This window comes from Cherax quadricarinatus, chromosome 75, assembly GCF_038502225.1.
Source record: "Cherax quadricarinatus isolate ZL_2023a chromosome 75, ASM3850222v1, whole genome shotgun sequence".
Classification (NCBI taxonomy): Eukaryota; Metazoa; Arthropoda; class Malacostraca; order Decapoda; family Parastacidae; genus Cherax; species Cherax quadricarinatus.
In genome coordinates this window covers 6,164,331-6,187,690 of record NC_091366.1, presented here as the reverse complement: position 1 = coordinate 6,187,690, position 23,360 = coordinate 6,164,331, and positions in this window count along the sequence as shown.

Below are 23,360 nucleotides of genomic sequence, written 5' to 3'. Positions count from 1 at the left end.
CCTTCCATTTCAGATATATAGTATCCCACCGAGGCGGGGTGACCCAAAAGGAAAAACCAAAGTTTCTCCTCTTACATTTAGTGATATATACAGGAGAAGGGGTTACTATGCCTTTGCTCCCAGCATTTTAGTCGCCTCTTACGACACGCATGGCTCACAGAGGAAGAATTCTGTCGTGCCAAATACGTAAAACTTGCGATTTTGATTTAAATAGCAACGCACTTCTAGCGGAATAGGGAAAGCGAAAATTTGTGTATGCAACAATTTCGCAAAAATCATTCTGAGCCTAACAAAAAATATATATAATTAATTGTGTTTATTATTAAATTATTATAAACTTAGATTAGGCTAAATTAAATTGAGCTTGTTATAATAAGGTTAGGTAAGTTTCCTAAGGTTCTTTTGGGACACAATCATTAATTTTTATATTAACGCAAATTAAAAAAATATATCTTTAAATGTATAAGAGAAAATTTTACAAAGGAATTAATTTTAAAGTTCTTCCAAATTGACCAGTTCTACCTATTCGGCACGACATATATATATATATATATATATATATATATATATATATATATATATATATATATATATATATATATATATATATATATATATATATATATACACACACACACACATATATATATATATATATATATATATATATATATATATATATATATATATATATATATATATATATATATATATATATATATGTGTGTGTGTGTGTGTGTGTGTGTGTGTGTGTGTGTGTGTATAAAAATTACCCTGTTACCACGGGCTTGAGTGGCCTTGAGAGGCAGTGGGGATGAGGAGGTCATCGGCCTATACAGTCACCTACTGCACCAAACATGCGATCCTAACTGCGCCATGATAGCACTTCTCTGACAATCTTCAGACATTCATCTCTCTCGTTATAATAGCATACACATTACTGTGGAATAGCCGTTGGGTTTGTTCTAATAGCCCGATCTAAACAATAGGTAGTTCGACTCAAGTCTGAGTGAAACTTCGCTGTTTGGAGATTGGCGAATACTATCGGCACTTCTTGGTATCAGCAGCTGCCGCGGAGGCAGCTGTTGATACCAAGAAGTATCAGCAGCTGCCACTGTGTCAGCTGTATCATTCAGCACTCGCGGCAACAACAAAAATACAACATAGAAGAAAAATAAAGATAGATAAAACTAACATGAATAAAACCCACAAATAAATACTTTTATCCAAATTTAAAATAACAATCAGTAAAAAATCCCTTCACATTTGTTGTCTAAGTTCTCCTGAAGGTTCCCAGAGACTTCTACTAGCACCCTGGCAAATATAAAAACCGAAACGAAAAGGATTAAGTGGCGAGCACTGTTAAAATGTTTCTTAGTTACCTGCAAGCTAAAAGCTGCACAGAATTATTATTATTATAATCAAAAAGAAGCGTTAAGCCACAAGGGCTATACAGCAGCTGCACAGAAGGTTGCAGGAACACCTGCAAACTGGTGTCTATGGACGATATGTGTGTGTGGAGGGGAGGGGGGGAGATGGTTTGATTCTGTATCAAAAGATTCATCAGTGACTGTATTCCTGCCGGAGAAGAGACATACATCCACGTCTTGCCAAATCCTTAACTTATTTCTAGATTATCTCTAGGTCTTAATCTGAACAGTCGTCACATCAGCCTAGAAAGAATATTCAACTCTAAGGGCTGTGTATGCCACATTACATTTGAAAAGTCAAAACCTAATTTGTCAAGCTAGGTACAATATTTGTAAATAACCTTAAGAGCTCTAGTTGTAGCTCAACCATGTCGGTAAAAATATATGGCCACTCAGACGAAACTAAGTTTGCAGGTCCTAAGAGTTTTACTTATTCTGATTTCTATCTTTAGTACTACGTTGGGTATATTCAGGGTAGACACACTCTTCTGTATCATGGAACAACGATCAACTGATACTTGTAAGTTACGGTAGATTGTCTCATATAAAAGAAGTGTTCAAGTAGAGAATGTAAAGAAAATAATTTAAAGCTTTAATAAGCAAAATTTTCTGAAATTTAATATTATCATTACATTCATAGGGAGCGTTAAATCTGTAGGGGTCATACAACTCCTGGGGAAATGGGAGGCATTTATGTTCGATCGAAGGACTGTAAGAGCAGTCCAAATCCTATTAGGAGACCCTAACCTGCATCAACCTCCCATGAGTTGAAGTAACAAGAAAACTTACACAGAACAGGATATCCTGAACTTATAAAGACATGCATGAAATCTGACACACTTTTAATAGCAAACATTTCACTAGCCAGGAGTTTCATCATTCCAACACAGAGTGGGTTATAACAAGGGTTATACTGTGTATAGCACAGAGACATGTAAGACAGGTGCAAGCAGGGGTATTCCAAGCAAGCAATCATTAAATATTTTCTGATAGTCGTGTATTGGCAGCCTTAGATTAATTTGGATAATACCTAGGTACTAAAACTTCTGGGGTTCTGGACAACTGTACTGCCATGACATAACTGAAGATTCAAGGCAATGTCATATATGGAAAACTATTTCATATATAAAATTGGCAAATTGGCACCTAAATAGCTACAGTTAAACTTGAATTAGTCTAGCCTAACATGTGACCTGCCCCATTCAAGATAAGTCTGGCTTTATTCCATTTCATCAGGTGGTTGTGGCTGTTCCTGTATATCACACAGACACTGATGGCATTATTACTTCTGCATAAATATTTATGCAAATGACCATATTATTGGTCATTTCTTCCATGTAAACTTTGCTGCGGCCTCTAGAGGGTACATATAATAGACACGTTTAACATATATTAGCCAAATAGTTCAATGAAAATTTACATCTTGGTCATTTGTGCAAACTTATGATACTGCCAGTAATCTTGCAAGACTGGTTCAATACTGGAAAAGGCAACTGCTACAGAGGAATGGCAAGACTTGTACTATGTAATGCAGAGAGTATGCAAAGAACAAAGATATATAACTGTCTGAAGTGCACTTGTGGAGTCTGAGACCTACAACAGTCGATGAGGTGGTCATGGTACAAGCGTATAAAGTACTCGATACCCTGTTTGTGACCAAGAACAATTTTCTCCTGACCCCTAGATAAAGCTCATCTATTCCAGGTATCAACTGTGTCAAGACTTCATTCATGCCAGAAGTCGGGAAGTGTTAGGCCTTAACAGTGAGGGGAGGGTCCCACTTGACTAGTTAGCCTGCTTGCCTAAAAATATACCATAACTGGTTATTTTATTAAGGTTAGACACACAATGAGCCTTCATTTTGATTTTAAAACATTAAGAACAGTAACTGTTTTGTGTTGTGTATGGTATCTTTAAAGTTCTGGCAAGGAGGAAGGTCATCCTTTGGACATTAACATATACATTCTGTAGAGATTTGAAGTTAATGAAACTGCTCATGAATCTCCAAAACAGTTAATCATCTTCAACTGTATGTACTATTTAGCTGCAGGGTACTAAGGTGAAAACTGGCATAGGCGCCCTGTGGCCTGGTGGCAAAAGCTCTCGCTTCACTTGGGGAGGGGTCCGGGTTCAATTCCTGGCGAAGGGGTGCAAACATTGGACGTATGTACTTACACTGGTTGTCTATGTTCACCCATCAATAAAATGGGTACCTGGGACAAAACTGACCTAATTTTCCCGAAATGCTCTGCATAATAAGGGGCTTTCTATATAGTAGTATGTCATTGATGTTAGCTAGGCTTATGTACCTTGTACTTGTAAATAAAGATATTATAGACTGTGACAGCTATAGCTACTAAGAAATTACCATGAAGGCATAGTGAATAAGGCTTGTATAAAGTGTTTTGGTGCATGAACATCAAAAGCATAAAATTGTTGTCATGAGTCAGAGAATAATACAGGATGCAAGCATTATATTTGCAGATCTAAAGGAAGGTAGTGAGGTAGCAACATCAGTTTTTGCTGCTAGCAGAGGCTAGTTTGATTAGGTTTAAGAAGAATAGTCCAATCCTGAAAGCTTAAAATGAACAGCCAGGCTTGAAGTACTGAAAAATATAGCACAGAAAATTGTGTAAGGAAGTTGAATATTAACCTGAGCAAGTGCTCAGTGCTGATGAAACTGGGTTATTTTGAGAGAGAATACTAGAAAGAACCACCTTATCCAAATAACAAAAAAGTTAACCAGGTTTTTAGATGGCCAAGGAACATATTATAGTTTTAGTGAGTGATAATACAGCACATTTGAAGACTAAGTGTATACAATTTGAAACAGCAATTGATGAAAAAGGTTAATAGGAAACCCTACTAGTAATATGGTATTCTATTAATGAAGGCTAGATAAAGGAACTACAGTGGACCCCCGGTTAACGAACTTTTTTCATTCCAGTAGTATGTTCAGGTGCCAGTACTGACCGAATTTTTTCCCATAAGGAATATTGTGAAGTAGATTAGTCCATTTCAGACCCCCAAACATACACGTACAAACACACTTACATAAATACACTTACATAACTGGTCGCATTTGGAGGTAATCGTTAAGCGGGGGTCCACTGTATATGGAACTCAGTATAGAAATTACTTCTGCCCTGGTCTTATTAAAAAAAATACTGCTCATAAAGCATTACTTTTATTGCATAAATTCTCATGCTATCTGGGTAAACTACTAATATGTGTTACTGCATATCTGGAAATACATGTAGTCAAATTCTGCCCAAGAATATTTACTTCACTGGTTTAGTCAAACTATAGCATCATTTAACCCTTTGAGGGTCGACAGGCCCTCTCCGAAATTCGTTCTCAGGGTCGGCCAAATTTTAAAAAAAAAAAAATTATTTTCTCTTATGAAAAGATAGAGAATCTTTTTCCGATCATAACGACACCAAAAGTTTGAAATTTGATAGAAAACTTACGGAATTATGCTCTCGCAAAGTTAGCGGTCTCGGCGATGTTTACGGATCGGCGATTTTGCCCACTTTGAGCCCCATTTTCCGCCAATTTCACTGTACTAGTCGACAAAAAACATGAATATTTCGCTAGAACTCCATTTTTTCTATCGAATGGGTGCAAGAAACCACCCATTTATAAATTCAACTATCCAGTACAGTGGTCAGAATTTAGCAATTTTGCCAATTTCACACAAATTTCAAAAGATGCCAATTTCGGAATAGGGTCCAGAATAAACAAGAAAGACATTCCTGGCACTAAAATGACATTTCCTCTAGTCATTAGTCACGTCTCAAGGCCCCTCTTATATTCTTTTGCTTTCCACTTTGAATTTTTATTCTCACAAAAAATATAAGATTTACTGTTATGCAGACTACTGCATTAGTGTAAAAAATGGTATAAATATTATTGGTGCACTTGTGAAAGAATATTAGACTCACCAGTTGACGTGTATTGCACGCTTGGCACGATTTGTTTACTTTTGAAGTTTGGTAAAAATCGAACATTTCTGCTACTTTGAGCTCAATTTCAAGGCACCTTTCATTGTAAAACCAGTCAAAATCATCTCAATTTCAGTAATATGTCTTCCATTCTATAAAATGAGACCAAGAAAACTAGAATACAACAATAAATACTATACGAAAATACACTGCAAAGTCGCTGATTTATTAAAAAAAAATGGAAAAAGTTTTTTTTTTCTCATTATGCACCGTGTGCTGCAGGATTTTTTTTAGACTGTGCACACTGACCACATAGACCCATTCTTTCATATGAAGGCCTACCAGCTTTCTCCCACTAGATTTGAGGTCGCTAGAATTTATGAGTACTAGTACGTCAAAAACCCCTACGCGTAAGACGTACTAGTACGACGAAAACCCTCAAAGGGTTAAAAACTATTATATGGCCAAACTGATGACTTAGCTTATTGCTCTGTAGATAAACCAGGTACAGTGGACCCCCGCATAACGATCACTTCCGAATGCGACCAATTATGTAAGTGTATTTATGTAAGTGCGTTTGTATGTGTATGTTTGGGGGTCTGAAATGGACTAATCTACTTCACAATATTCCTTATGGGAACAAATTCGGTCAGTACTGGCACCTGAACATACTTCTGGAGTGAAAAAATATTGTTAACCGGGGGTCCACTGTATTTCAATAATGAAGGTTTTCTGGAAAGGTACTCTATTATGGATATGATAAATCGTATAAACAGCCCGTGGAAAAGTCTCGTCTGCCACAATAAATAGTGCATGGAAGAATCTCAATTTCTGTGGGAGCAATGGAGTTCCAGTAATAAAAAATATTGTGAATCTTGCAAGACAAATTTTGTTGGAAGACAATGAAGAAAAAAGACTTTGAAGACTTGCTTGCTAATGATCAAGCTTTCAACTGAAGATCTGATTAACATATTATACTCAGTATATAGGAATGAGCTACTGAACAAGCTAGGGAAGATAATACTGCTACATCTCCTGTATTAACTCTAGAGCACTTGTTGGAAAGCATCAAGATCATAGATTTAGTGTCTTTGATGGAACATAATCCAGCAAATTATGTACAGTAGTTATGTACTTTCTGAAAAATTTAATCATGTTCTTTCCTGTTATATTGAGATGTGTATACTGTGGACAGAAAAAATGAGAGCATTGCAAACAACTATTGCATAACTGTTCTTTGCAATAGTAGTACCCCCAGTGGTAGAGCCACAAGCCTTTCTACACCTACTACATCAGAGTAAGACTCGAGTCCCATCAACAAGTTACACAAATGGAAACATTTATACTCCTCCAGCAGCTGTGATCAGAATAGATTCTTTTTTAGCTTTTTTGTCAGTCTAAAAGGCAGATGCTGCTGACAGAATCAGTCACCCATTAACTCCAGCATTTACTCCATCTGGAGTTTGCCTGGAGAGAGTTCCGGGGGTCAACGCCCCCGCGGCCCGGTCTGTGACCAGGCCTCCTGGTGGATCAGAGCCTGATCAACCAGGCTCTTGCTGCTGGCTGCACGCAAACCAACGTACGAGCCACAGCCCGGCTGGTCAGGAACTACCAGATCCAGAAAATTATTTACAATATGAGGACAACTAATTGATAATAACATTTTATTGTAAGGTATACTTGTACATGCATAATGTTCTGCAACAATGAACAATATAGCAAAAACAGATGATGAAAATATATTTATAAGAGTTTCAGGTTTGTTTCTTTCTCAGTGTTTGGCTAATTTTCCTAATAGCTACAAACCTTGATAATGGCTGCCCATGTTAGGGTTTTCTGGGCCCCACCTCTGAATGTATATTGTGCAGGTCTTATTGCTATCATGCACATTGCCTGTAGCAATGTAATGTAATGTAATGCACATTGCCTGTAGCAATATGCATTACAGCAGCAAGACCTGCACACAATTCTACATTGAAAATAGTACCCAACTATGGCAAACGACCTTAGATCACACTATCAGGAAAGAAAGAGCAGCATACATTATTCCACTCTATCAGAAAATTTGGAATCATGAATGTACACACCAATAGCATCTCTGTGATTGTAAATGAGTGTCCCTGGTTTGATCCCCAGCATGAGTGGAAACATTATTTTCTTACACCTGCTGTCCCTGTTTACCTAGCAGTAAGTAGGTACCTGACTTTACTGGGTTATCCTGAGTGGCTAAGTCTCCAGATTAAAAATCTGAACACGATCTTATCTTAACGAGTTCCGGGTACAGATGTGAAATCCCAGGAAGGGAGTTGGAAAGGGCAACCTTGAACCAAAGAGATACTGTATACCAAGGTAGGGTGGAGAAGTATGACTGTATCTATTCAATTTATTTAGGTCTGTGAAAATTCTAAAGGCCATAAGATCATGAAATTCATGTAAACAAGATATTAGAAACAATGGGTATCTTGGTGATCCTACAACAAAGGAATCTTTAAATCCACATACAGGACTTAACTGGGGATGTCTGAAAAGTCTCCTGGACACAAGCTCAATATATGATGAAGAACATATCTAGACCAGAAAAAGTAGCTGTGGAAATAACATATACACAGTCCCCATAGTCTAGCTTCAATAAAATTAAGACTAAATGGTGTACAGTAGAAAAATCTACCTACAGTTGTCCCTATAAATTCACAGCCTTCCTTTTTTGTGGGTTTTGATTATCCAACATTTTTACTGATGGCCAACTCAAACAGATTCAATTTTCCATGGAGTTACTTTCAGTACCTATGTTTTTCAGTCTTGTTACACAACCCCATACACAAATCCATAAGATTTCTTATAAATATGATATATATTACTTAATATATCAGAGATTTTTCTTTTTAACACTTTGGCTGTTTCCCACCAAGACAGGGTGACCCAAAAAGAAAGAAAACTTTCATCATCACTGAACACTTTTACCATCACTCACACATAATCACTGTCTTTGCAGAGGAGCTCAGACAAGACAGCTTAGACATCCCTCCAAACTGCCAATATCCTAAACCCCTCCTTTAAATAAAGTGAAGGCATTGTACTTCCCATTTCTAGGACTCAAGTCTGGCTAACCAGTTTCCGTGAATCCCTTCACAAAATATTACCCTGCTCACTCTCCAACAGCTTGTCAGGTCCCAAAAACCATTTGTCTCCATTCACTCCTACCTTACACACTCATGCACACTGTTTGGAAGTCCAAGCCTCTCGCCCACAAAACCTCCTTTACCCACTCTCTCCAACTTTTTTGGAGATGACTCCTACCCCTCCTTCCTTCTCCTACATATTTATACACACTCCAAATCACTCTTACTTTGTTACATTCTCTCTAAATAACCAAACCACTTCAACAGCCCCTCTTCAGCCCTCTAATACTTTTAGTAACTCCACACCCATCCTAATTTCCACACTATGAATACTCTGCTTAATATTTATACCACACAGATATATAGTTTCTAAAACATAAAATGAACCCAAATTTATGAAACTTATGCAGGCATAATTTTGTCTTATTCATAGGTTGTAATTCTGCAGGACCTCCAGAAATGTAACCCCAATAAAATCTGAGAGGAGGAGGGGGAGGGGGTTTGTACTCAATCCTCAGGAAAATGATACAAAAACTCTGTATATCATCAGTTTGCTAAAGAATGCAGCTTCTAAGATGGTTATGTGCTGTTTTCAATAGCAACTGAAGAGAAGGCATGAAATTTAGATAGAGGACAATGAAATAACAGCTTGCCATGTGGAAGTAATGTAGCTTATTTTGGAGACAGGATGTTATCAATTTAAATGTGACAGCTTGTCAAAAATCACTCCAGAAAGTGGTTCCAGGCCTCATAGACCACAATAATTCAGTTGGAATCAGATGTGATATCATTACCTGTCAGTAACATATAGCCAAGCACAAGTCTTTTGTTAAATATACATTCCAGCAATTTGCTAAGCTGACAAGTGATAGGTTGATAATGAAACTGGCTGCATCCACACACGTCCAATTTCCAGAAAAGAAGGATTATTGCAGTATCCTAATAAAGTGGCATAATACTGTCAGACAATCTGATTATAGAGGTGTACAGTAACACGAGACACTTGTGTTGAAGGGTGTAAATACTGAAGAATGGAAACCTGTACTTTAACCCGTAAACAGTCCAAGCAGATCTACGTTCACATGTGTAGTGCTACAAAAGTAGATCTACGTTTTTTTTACATATTTTCAAATAGTATGACAAAAAAAGAGTAGATCAAAGTTTTTTACACATTTTCAAATGTAAAAAAAACAAAAAGAAGATCTACTTTTTTTACATACTTTCAAATGTTGAAAAAACGTATATATGCGTTTGGACCGTTTACGGGTTAAAGACAAGGCCTGTGGAACAGCAACAGTGGCAGGAGGAAAGTGATGAAGAAAGATGAAAGAACTTACTAGTAAGAGGACGTGTCCGTGAAGATAATAAGGGAAATGCAGCATGTAAAATGTACCCAGTTTGCACACTTGTATTGCTACCTATACTTATGGGTATAGGAGTGGGAAATAACGTTGAAGACATGATCGTTATCAAAAAACAATAATTTACCAGAACCCAAGTAGTCTAGAACCACAGAATACTAGCAAATTATGAGGTTCATATTGATATGAATATGAATTTGAAGGTCTAAAAAATGTTGAATAAGTACTTGTGTAAAGGTTAAACTGGTGAGAGACTCCAAGATAGATTATTATATAATCATAGTGAAGTGCTAAGTCCATAGAGGTTATACAGCATCTTGGGAAATAGATGGTAATATGGTTTGATCAAAGGAATGGGAGAGTAGCTCACATTCCTAGGATCAATACGCTTTCACTGTCTTGAAGACTCCAACATGTCACCATGAAAGTTGCAACGGGAAAAATTATGAAAATTTAAATGGCTTAACAGTAAAATTATCTTTTTTATTTTGTAACTAGTGCTACATCTGTAAGAATCCCACAGCATGTGCTTTGTTTTAAATCTCATGCCTGCCCGTTTGTGAATTGAATTTCCAAACTAAGTGACAAGGTTCGAGAATGTTACTTCCTGTTCATATCAGGTGAAGACAACAGGAGTGACTCAGATAAGAATAAAACTAAAGACTGCTAGTCCAAGAAAGACGTGGAACCTGAGGGAGAGAGAAATAAAGAATAGATCATATAGCACTTGCCTTAAATGAAAGATAATGCACTAACGAAAAGACTGAGAATCAATCAAAGCCAGGAAATTCTTGTGAAAGCAAAGCGAATGGCATATCAGGGGATGAACCACTATGAGAGGAAAGCACACATGTACACAATGACAAAGCAAGAGAGGGGAAGGGGACAACTTAGGAGGTGAGTGAGAGAATATGCATCATCATCCTGGGTGTGTCTCAGATTAACAGCTGGGTGCTTAAAAGCAGGAAAAGATTTTTTCCAGAAACTGCTCACATTCACAAGAGCACCATATCAATAACCTCTATAAAAACAGTTATATTGTATTTTCTCTTGTGTTTATCTCTAGGACATAAATGACCACATTTTTAGTGAGACAGTCAGTGATAACAGATGAAGTAGAAACAAGAGAAAGATATACACTGGCAGCACCAGATGATGAGTGGTTATACCCTCTTTAAGAGGTTTAGCAATCCTCTGACATGACAAATTTGGATGCAGAAGGCAGTTGCACACCATAAGACTGGATCTGGATAGTGTGCAATGACATGAACATAAGCTGCCACCATAATATGTAGTAGGTAAGGAAGAGCTCTGGTAAAGATACAGGAAGAGGAGGAACTTAAAAAAGAGTAGATATGTCTGAACAAAGTACAGTACAATATACATATAATCTGTACTGTACTGTTCCAGTCCCAGTATTGTGCCTTTTTGTTCTTTAAGGTACAGTACAGTACATTACATAGAAGATGTAAAACATTTAGTTAAAGATCAGAGGGCATCATAGGCAGACCAAGGCCATATGGGAATACCTGGGAACACTATCTTAATTTTAGAGATGATCTACTGCCTAACCTTTTGACATTCTTTCCTCTTTTATCACATACAGCAGCATACAACTCCAACTTTTGAACACCTGTGTTCTGAACATCCACACTTATGAGTAGGATACTTTAGAGTCGGTTAATCTGTGAGGATTGATCTGCAGTTACAAACACTGAAAACACAAAAACATACAGTACGCATATCATAAGAAATGTCTTTGCTATTTTTAACCAAATGCATTCATATTTTGCATACAGTATGTCCAGCAAGCATGCGTGAGAGTGTTAGATAGGAGCGAATGGAGACGTATGTTTTTTTTTTTTTTTTTTTTTTTTTTTTAGGACTTGACGTGCTGTTGGAGTGTGAGCAAAGTAATATTTATGAAGAGATTCAGGAAAACTGGTGGGCCAGACTTGAGTCCTGGAGATAGAAAGTACAGTGTCTGCACTCTGAAGAAGAGGTGTTAATGATGCACTTTTATAATTATAGTGTAAGCATGCCTCTGACAAGGCAGTGATGGAGTGAATGATGGTGAAAGTTTTTCTTTTTCAGGCCACCCTACCTTGGTGGGAAATGGCCAATGTGTTAATAAAAAAAAATAAAAAAAATAAAAATATGTCTGGTTTATAGTTGTGAAATGTTCGTTTTTCTGGAAGAGACTGGTAGAGAACTATATAGTTATTAATTTTATTGGTAGAGAATTATAGATTTATTAATTATGTAATAAAATGAATTGTATACAGTATACGATTTTTCCACTCTTATTTGTTCAAAGCATACACCGATATTTTGTGCATGTTGATGTTATACATGTGTGCTGGTAGAGATTGGCCAAGAGGTAAAAATGTACTAATTATGGGCAAGGTCTGGTTTCTGTCCAGTTGTTAAAATGCACATTCCTCTCACACCACACACTCACCCATAACAGTAAGGGGGTACTGAACATATGTGAAGAGGTGTTGTGTTGGATACAGTGAGAGGGAGGGAGCAGGAAAGAGCAAGAGGGAAGCAGTCCTGCTACTACCTGTAATTGCAATATGTACTTTTCTTTTTTTAAACATTTCCTGGAATCTATACAGTCAGCCACAAAAGTAAAGGGAGGATGTGAATACTTGCAGTGGTGTGTCGGATGTGATCACAGAAGGTGGAAGTAAATAAGAATGTGAGAGGTAAAGAATGCAAGAGGGAAGTAGGGAAGCTTAGAAAATGGGCGAGTTACAGGGAACTGAAGGGCAAAGAAGAGATAGTAACTCATCTGAGTGGCTCTCATTTTAAAATTGCTGTAACTAAAAAAAAATTAAATTATAAATGTGTAGAATATTATGGCTTGGTAACACATCTCTGATTATAACATAGGTGTCTATGGGAAATTTTCAGAAATGTATCTCTTTTATAAGTTGTGGATCTACTGTGTAGCCCTATGGGTTTAGTGGTTAGTTATGATTATAATAATCTACTGTGTAACAAACTTTGCATTCCTGTCTAAGATAGAATGCTAAAAGGAATATGACACAGAGAGCAATGAGAGGAGGGGTCTGCTTTCGAGCTGTAGAGTTCCAGATAGTGTCGACACTTCTGATGGCAGCTGCTGTATAAATGTTATGCTATACTGTCTGATATGCATACTGCCAATGGGAAGGGGAGGAGTAGGGAGATGGGGATGGGGCAATCAGACATGATTTTGGCCATGTTGCTTGCATAATAGCTACAAGAAAGTTTAAGGTTTCCACTTTGATGATGATTAATCATGTTTTTGAGTTTGCTTTTAGTGCAATTATCTTTTGCTCACTCCTCAAAGGACTGTACAAACAAGAAAGTCCTGTGAGGAAGAGAAACCATTGTGCAACACCAATTCAACTGCTCATGGTGGCTGACAGTGATAAATGTACCAGTCACCACATGTAGTTTTGGATAGGTCATCATCTTAGCATAATGAAAAGTCTTCAGCAAAGGTGAGACTGTCAGAGAGAAGGGCTGGCAAAACAACAACATCAAAGAACAATGTTTGACTGGTTGAGTACATGATTCACAATAACATCCACAATACATGTACAGTTCTGTCCTTTATCAACATCACATTATGTTAGAAGTGCTTCCCTTTACACATGCTCCTTGCTTTACAATGGTTTGACTTACAATATTTTAACTTTATGATGGTGTAATTGCAATGTACATTCAATACTATATATTTACTGCAAGGATAAACTCGTATTCATTTGCTTACTTTTCAGTACCGGTATTTACTTACAATAATTATTTATTCAGTGACATTATTTATTTATTTACTTATTTATCATATACAGTGGACCCTCGACCAACGATGGCATCGTATAACGTTAAATTCGACTAGTGATACATTTTAACGCTAACATTTTGCCTCGACTAATGCTAAAAAAACTCGACTAACAATATTCGTTCTCGGGTACCAATTAATATCGTTAGTTGAGGGTCCACTGTATTTATATTTATATTTGATGGGTTCATCAGAATGTAACCCCTTCGTAAGTTGAGAAGCATCTATATGTTAATAAGTATTGAATATTTACATTTCGAATAATCCTTCTCAAATTGTTAGCTTGGGAAAATTATGAAAACTATCTTATTAAATTCTGAAAATGTACTAAATATATTTCAGACTTGTCAATTTGCAATAAGAAACAATTAAGAAATTCCTTTTAACCTGACTGACACTCTTTTACGTACGTACAGGTCAGCCATCACTAATCCGGAAATCAGTTATCCGGTTCCATTGGTAATTCGGCACTAATTTCAGCTAGCATAATTTCAAATTTCATCATTATACTGGCTCAGAAATTGTGCAGATGGTTGTAAATCCACAGCAGTGGAGAAGAAAGCAGTGATGAAAATGAGGAAGATGTAGCAAAAAGTCTCTACTGAAAGGTTAATTAACCCGTAAACGGTCCAAACGTATACAGTGGACCCCCGGTTAACGAACTTTTTTCATTCCAGTAGTATGTTCAGGTGCCAGTACTGACCGAATTTTTTCCCATAAGGAATATTGTGAAGTAGATTAGTCCATTTCAGACCCCCAAACATACACGTACAAACGCACTTACATAAATACACTTACATAATTGGTCGCATTTGGAGGTGATCGTTAAGCGGGGGTCCACTGTATATACGTTTTTTCAACATTTGAAAGTACGTAAAAAAGTAGATCTTCTTTTTGTTTTTTTACATTTGAAAATGTGTAAAAAAAGCTTTGATCTACTTTTTTTTTTTGTTATATTTAAAAATATGTAAAAAAAAAAACGTAGATCTACTTTTGGAGCACTACACATGTGAACGTAGATCTGCTTGGACCGTTTACGGTTTAAGTGTATTCTAACCTAACCACTCTGTAATCCGGCACACTACAGGTCCCAGTGATGCTGGATTAGTGATGGCCGACCTGTACTGTATTATACATTGCTATATTCGTGGAAAATGCTAAGGCCACATATGTGAGTTAGTGTTGCATGGCAGGGGTGAGAGAGATGTTAGGGGAGAAGAAATGGTGTTATTGAGGAAGGAACAACATTGTGTTACAAATCAGTGTCAGTTAAGAAATCACTAAGAATGGGAGTGTAATAATGTTGGTAGAATTATCGACAACAATACTTTAGGTGAAAGGACGCAAGTGCAGCTAATGTAATATTTTATTGTGGCAATGTTTTGCTCTCCAGGAGATTTGTCAAGCAGTTATCAGGAGCTTTGTCAAGCCATTATCAGGAGCTCTGTCAAGCCATAACGGCCTGACAAAGCTCCTGAAGAGCAAAACGGTGTCACAATAAAATGTTACATTAGTTGCAGTTGTGTCCTTTTACCTAACAAGAATGGGACTGGAGAGGAGGTTAGAAATAGTAAACACACATGCCAGAGCAATGTAAAAGGCATCACCAGTGAAGTCTCCCTGCTCTCTCATGAACTGGATGATCTATCAAAAGATTTATCACTATCAGTAGACCGTATGGGTTTAGTGCTTATGATTATAATAATTATAATCATTAACTATCAGTACAGCCCAACAATTTTAACTGTTGCTCACCAATTTTTATATAATCCCACCATCAAAATTAATTTCCTGTATATTAAGTATGAGCACAATTTTACAACAATAAAAATAAAAATTATTAAAGAATTATTTGTAGCTTATCATGTTAAATTTTACTGCCCCAACTAGCTTAATGCTCACACCATAATTACATAGTTCTTAGTTTATCCCGTAATGAGGGTGTCAAATGATTTAGATAAAGAAAAATTTGATATCAAATTGGGGAGGAGGAGTATGGAAGAAGTGAATGTTTTCAGATACTTGGGAGTTGACGTGTCGGCGGATGGATTTATGAAGGATGAGGTTAATCATAGAATTGATGAGGGAAAAAAGGTGAGTGGTGCGTTGAGGTATATGTGGAGTCAAAAAACATTATCTATGGAGGCAAAGAAGGGAATGTATGAAAGTATAGTAGTACCAACACTCTTATATGGATGTGAAGCTTGGGTGGTAAATGCAGCAGCGAGGAGACGGTTGGAGGCAGTGGAGATGTCCTGTCTAAGGGCAATGTGTGGTGTAAATATTATGCAGAAAATTCGGAGTGTGGAAATTAGGAGAAGGTGTGGAGTTAATAAAAGCATTAGTCAGAGGGCAGAAGAGGGGTTGTTGAGGTGGTTTGGTCATTTAGAGAGAATGGATCAAAGTAGAATGACATGGAAAGCATATAAATCTATAGGGGAAGGAAGGCGGGGTAGGGGTCGTCCTCGAAAGGGTTGGAGAGAGGGGGTAAAGGAGGTTTTGTGGGCAAGGGGCTTGGACTTCCAGCAAGCATGCGTGAGCGTGTTAGATAGGAGTGAATGGAGACGAATGGTACTTGGGACCTGACGATCTGTTGGAGTGTGAGCAGGGTAATATTTAGTGAAGGGATTCAGGGAAACCGGTTATTTTCATATAGTCGGACTTGAGTCCTGGAAATGGGAAGTACAATGCCTGCACTTTAAAGGAGGGGTTTGGGATATTGGCAGTTTGGAGGGATATGTTGTGTATCTTTATATGTGTATGCTTCTAGACTGTTGTATTCTGAGCACCTCTGCAAAAACAGTGATAATGTGCGAGTGTGGTGAAAGTGTTGAATGATGATGAAAGTATTTTCTTTTTGGGGATTTTCTTTCTTTTTTGGGTCACCCTGCCTCGGTGGGAGACGGCCGACTTGTTGGAAAAAAAAAAAATAAAAATAAATAACTAACGTCCATTGGGGTCCTTGACCCCAATGGAACCCTGGTTTTCAAACTTAATCTGTTCCAGAAGGTCATTCTAAAACCGAAACGTGCAAAAACTGAATCAATATTTCTCATAAGAAATAATGTAAATACAATTAATCCGTTTCAGACACCCAAAAATATTAACAAAAAATAAATTTTTTAAAGATAAACTATAGTGTTGCAGCTCTATGGTTAGCTCTTCCCTTTGGTCATCCGCCAATTCTTCCACATTCATTACTTACCCTAAAATATTTGTAGTCTTAATGTAGGGCAAGAGGCAAGTAGTACTTTTTTGTAGGAAGTCACTGAGTCTGACTTTTTTGGGTTATCCTAGGGTCTCTACACATATGCTGCTATGTATGTTAATCTATGTAACTGTATTTGTGTATACCTGAATAAACTTACTAAGTAGATAGTAGATGTAGGTAGCCAGTAGGTAGCCTGAGCTTCATACATACATCTACCTACATAGCTACACAATATTTAATGCAGCCCAGAGCTATATTATTACCATCAACATACTATGTTCACTGAGTTTAAATGTTTCTAACAACTATGTACCTTTAGATGCCATCATAAACAAAGGGAGAAGTAATGAACAATTCATACCAAGAATTGTAAACAAAAGCCAGACGCAGAGTCATACAGTTTTTTCTAATGCTCGACCAGAGAACAAGAGAAAACATAATGTTTTCCCTCCACTGACTCGCCACTCAATAGCATATAAACATTGCATGTTTATATTATGCTATTAATGTGTTTCTTATATAATTTTGAAGAAAATATCATAGATTGATTAATGAAAATGTCTATATTAATGTAAAACAAGACATTTAATGTGCCCAAGCGTGAGTCACAAACGTACGAGCGGCCCAGGCTGATGCATATAATACGTCTGATAACCGGATCAAGGTCCGATATTCGGAACAAAACTTCGCACAAAAAACGGTCCTAAACCCGAAATGTCCAATAACTGGAGCGTGCGAAAACCAGAGTTCCACTGTAAATCACTGACTTTTTTGGGTAATCCTAGGTTCTCCACACATATGTGGCTATGTATGATAATCTATGTAACTGTATTTTTGTATACCTGAATACACTACATACAGTACCGTTAAGTATTTTTTGTATTAATCTGGCTGTTTTCACATAATTTTCTGTTATACAGTAGGACCCAGTATCCACAGGGGATACATTCCAGGGACCTGCCGTGGATAGTAGCAAACCCTATATACAAGTCCTATACATACCTATTATAAAGTTTGATAAATTATGCACAATAAGTGGAGAATTATCACTTTTTCACTGATTGGAAGCAAAACTACTTTTCCACTTTGGGGCTATTATTATGCAAAATTAACCCTTAAACTGCCCAAACGTAGATCTACATTCACGTGCGTAGTGCTCCGAACGTAGAGCTACGTTCAGAGCATGTAAAATAAAACACAGATCTACATTTGGAGCGCTACGCACGTGAACGCAGATCTACGTTTGGACAGTTTAAGGGTTAAAAGACATTAAGAGTTATTTTTGAGCCACAGTAAACCATGAATAACAAACTGTGGATACTGAATCAGTAGATACGGGGGGTACAGTAAACCCTCGACATAACGCACCTTAATGTAACACACTTTTGAAATGGCAAAATTCACTGAGTAAATACAACCATACCCTGCTAATACTGTGCTTCGCCTCAGAGCGCTTTGCTAATACTGAGCTTTTTAGTTATATTCTTGTTCATTATTTTCAACAGTGAAAATATTTTAAGGTTTGCAATACAGTACTGTAGCATTATTTTATTTACTTTTGCATCATTTTTTTTAGGCCTAGCTCTATTGCACACTTAATAAATGAAAATGCAAACATGTTTTTAGGTTTTTATATGCACTGACAAGTGAAAAAAAAAAAAAAGGCAGTGATTCGCTTTACAGCGGCAGTCTAGAACCTAACCCACTGTATGACCCTTGTTGGTTTGGCACTTGGTTCTGATTATTATAATAACCCACTGCATTATAGCAAGGTATGCCTGTAGTACTTTTAACTACAGTGGAACCCCGGTTTACGATCAGCTCCCAATGCGACCAATTATGTAAGTGTATTTATGTAAGTGCGTTTGTATGTGTATGTTTGGGGGTCTGAAATGGACTAATCTAATTCACAATATTCCTTATGGGAACAAATTCGGTCAGTACTGGCACCTGAACATACTTCTGGAATGAAATAATATCGTAAACCAGGGGTCCACTGTAGTAGTTTATTTTCAATATTTACTGTAGTACAAGAGGGCCCCACTTTACAGTGCTTCACTTCACAGCATTTTGCTAATACAGCAGTTTTCAATTATACCAATTCTTCATTTATTCAGACTTCCTACAATAAATATATTCACTACTCACTATAAGCTAAGGATGAAAATATTTTAAGGTGAGTAATGTGTGTAGTGTATGTGTGTTTCTTAGGCCTGGCTCTACGGCTCACTTAACCCGTAAACGGTCCAAGCAGATCTACGTTCACGTGTAGTGCTACAAAAGTAGATCTACTTTTTTTTTTACATATTTTCAAATATAACAAAAAAAAAAGATCAAAGTTTTTTTACACATTTTCAAATGTGAAAAAACAAAAAGATCTACTTTTTTTACATACTTTCAAATGTTGAAAAAACGTATATATACGTTTGGACCGTTTACGGGTTAATATACGATAGCGTAATGTTATCAGGCTTTTATGTGCATGTGAAAGTGAAAAAAAGGGTATAAACGGGTTAATATACGATAGTGTAATGTTATCAGGCTTTTATGTGCATGTGAAAGTGAAAAAAAGGGTATAAACGGGTTAATATACGATAGCGTAATGTTATCAGGCTTTTATGTGCATGTGAAAGTGAAAAAAAGGGTAATGATTCATTTTACAATTGTCACTTTACAGTAGTAGCTCGGAACCTTGCCTGCTGTATAAGCAGGGCCCTCTTGTATGTGTATAAGTGAAGTGTGTATACAGTATACTACATTAGGTAGTTTTCTCTGCAATTTTTTAATTTTATTCTGAATGAACATTCAGAAAATCCCCCTCATTAGTCTGTTTACTGTGTCAATACGATATTGTTTGTGCTACTGGATGACAAAAGAGTATTTACAGGTTAACCTCTGGCATCAGCCAGAGTTATGTATATCAGAGACTAAGTATACTGGGTTTTTAAAAAGCCAGTGAGTGAATAGTTATACATGTACTGTACAGAAAAGCCTCCAAATTTGTGAGTTGTGTTCCTAGAGGTTCCATAAATCTAGAATCTGCAAATTCTACTGAAGTCTGTCTGTATAATAAATTTTGTTTCAGATTTGTGCTCATTGTGTTTCGGATGCCAAATCTCTATACCTGGAGAGGGTTCCGGGGGTCAACGCTCCCGCGGCCCAGTCTGTGACAATACAAACATTCATAAGTGTGCTGTTCAGCCTAGATGAATGGGTATACCCTTGCCTGTGGGCACAGGCATCTGAGGATCAATTTTTGATTGCTAGTGCACTCAGCTCACACATTTAGGTCCATGGTTTGATCCCCTGTACGGGTGGAAACATTAAGACATGCTTCCTTAAGACATCTGCTGTCCTTGTTCACCTAGTAGTAGATAGGTACCTGGGTGTAAGCCGGCTGGTGTGGTTCACATCTTGGGGACAAAATTGACCTGATTTGCCTGAATAAGGGGCTTTCTATATATTAGTACAGTGGACCCCCGCATAACGATGGCATCACATAGCGATTATTTCGCATACCGCTTACTTTAATTGCAAAAATTTTGCCTCGCATACCGCTTAAAAACCCGCTTACCGATTTTCGTCCGAGACGCTTCCAATGTGCGGCCTGAGCCACGCTCACATGTTCCGCCGGTGGCATTGTTTACCAGCCAGCCTCCGCAATAACATCCAAGCATACAATCGGAATATTTCGTATTATTACAGTGTTTTCGGTGCTGTTTCTGGAAAATAAGTGACCATGGGCCCCAAGAAAGCTTCTAGTGCCAACCCTGTGGTAAAAAGGGTGAGAATTAGTATGGAAATTAAGAAAGATTTTGAAGGGTTTGGGGCTAACCCTGAGAAGCCTATGCCAGTTGTGGAATCCATTGTGCCTACTTCAAAAATTAAGGAAATGTGTGCACAGTGGGTTGAACTGCAAACCTTTATGGATGAAAATCACCCTGACACAGCTGTTGCAAGCCGTGCTGGTGACTATTTCAATGACAATGTTGTGGCCCATTTTAGACAAATCGTAAAGGAACGGGAGGTACAGAGCTCTATGGACAGATTTGTTGTGCGACAGAGGTCCAGTGACTCTCAAGCTGGTCCTAGTGGCATTAAAAGAAGAAGGGAAGTAACCCCGGAAAAGGACTTGCTACCTCAAGTCCTAATGGAAGGGGATTCCCCTTCTAAACAGTAAGAAGATAATGCTCTCCCCTCCTCCCATCCCATCAATCATCACCAGATCTTCAATAAAAGTAAGTGTCATGTAAGTGTGCATGCCTTTTTCAGTTTGTGTGTATTAAAATTAACATTTCATGTGGTAAAAAAATTTTTTTTTCATACTTTTGGGTGTCTTGCACGGATTAATTTTATTTCCATTATTTCTTATTGGGAAAATTCATTCACATAACGATTATTTCGCATAACGATTACCCCTCTTGCACGGATTAAAATCGTTAACCGGGGGTCCACTGTATGTCACTGATGTCAACTAGGCCAGTATATGTTGCACATGCATTTGTAGAAATAAAGATTAAATTACAGCCTCTCCTCACTTAGCGGCATATTCATTAACTGAAGACTCGGACTTACGACGGGCTCTCTGACCAGTCCGCATACCTAAATAAGGTACATATATTAGAATTGATTTCCTCTATTCTGTTCATTACAATATACAGTATAAACATTTAAAAATATACCAGAAATGTTATAAATGGTGCTAAGATGACATTAACACAATATCAAAGATGGTTGACACAAACCCACTACCATTATTCTGTAGTATGCTCCTCACTCAGCGACGAATTCGTTACCGACGTGGTCTTAGGAACAGAACTCCATCGTTAAGTGAGGAGAGACTGTATTATTTTTAAGTGAATATCCCAGTACAACGATACATAAAGTGTGCCCAGAAAAAAAAAAAAAAGGTGATTTTGACATACAAAATCTAGTACTGTAAGCACATTCTGAATGAATTCTTATCGGTAATTTTCAATTTGTGGGTCGTGCACTAAGCTCCCCAAAAAATTGGCACTGCAAACAAATGCTGATAATTTTGATTACCTGGGGAGACTTAGTAAAAATGGTGGATACCCGTCACATACCTGCAACTAGTTATGAGGGTTCCTCTGGCTTCACAGATAGGTCTGAGGCCAGATTTTCTTGGTGACTACTTGATCAACCAGGCTGTTGCTGCTACAGACTTGAAGGCCTATACGTATAGCCATTATAACTTGGGTGATTAGACATTTGTAGCAGGTAGCAGTCCAGCTTCCTCTTGAAAACTTCAACGTTTGTTCCATCAATTTTTCTTATCTCTGCTGGTATAAGGTTGAAGAGTCGTAGGTCATGGCTATTGACACAGTGCTCCTTAAGGGTGCCTACGGAATCCCTGGGAAACTGATTTCACAAATTTGGAGGCCTAATTATTGTACACCTAAATAAACTAGGTATGTGAGTATGTGGATAATACTGTGTGTGCAAAAAAGAAAAAGTAAACTTTAAATGATACAGAATCAACACAAAAAACATTAAATAAAATATACTTTGTTACATTCCATAAATTACAAATCAGTATTGTAGTAAAGTACAAACAGAAATTATCATAGCTAAGCTCCAACAGCTCAACAACACTTAATTCCACGTACAGGCGTACCTCGCTAATACGTTGGATTAGGTTCCAGATCAGAAAGTGAATCAGTCTTCTTTTTCACCTGCCGCTGCATATGAAAGCCTAAATACGTGTTAATACATGTTTGCACTATCAGTTATTAAGTGCTCAATAGCGTTAGGCCTAAAAAACTGATGCAAAAGTATAAAAATATAAAAAATAAGTGTTGCTGCCAAAAACCATCTTAAGAGCAGGAAAGTGCTAAAATAATAAACATAAATACAGTGGACCCTCACTTTACGATCACCTCCCAATGCAACCAATTATGTAAGTGTATTTATGTAAGTGCGTTTGTACGTGTATGTTTGGGGGTCTGAAATGGACTAATCTAATTCACAATATTCCTTATGGGAACAAATTCGTTCAGTACTGGCACCTGAACATACTTCTGGAATGAAATAATATCGTAAACCGGGGGGCCACTGTATACATGTACGTGTAATTGAAAATTGTCATATTAGCAAAGTGCCTTAAAGCAAAGTATGCCTGTACAGTAATAAAAAATATTAAATGTTTTGAGGAAACTCACTAATCACGTATGGTGAATGTACAGAATACATTCGGAATTACCAACAGAAATGAAACCTCGCATAATGGCGCATTTGCGTAAGGTGAATCCAGGTAAATATAGTGAGGGAAAGCTGCAGAGTACCACATTAATGGTAAGGAGTGTTTGTTAGAGCATCATCTTCAATCAATGGGGTGTGTGAAAGCATTGGTATATGTATATACACTAATTTTGATGGTATCTGTATCTGTCTAAAATTATCAGAATTGGTTTGTGTATTGGCAAATTTTTTTGCATCA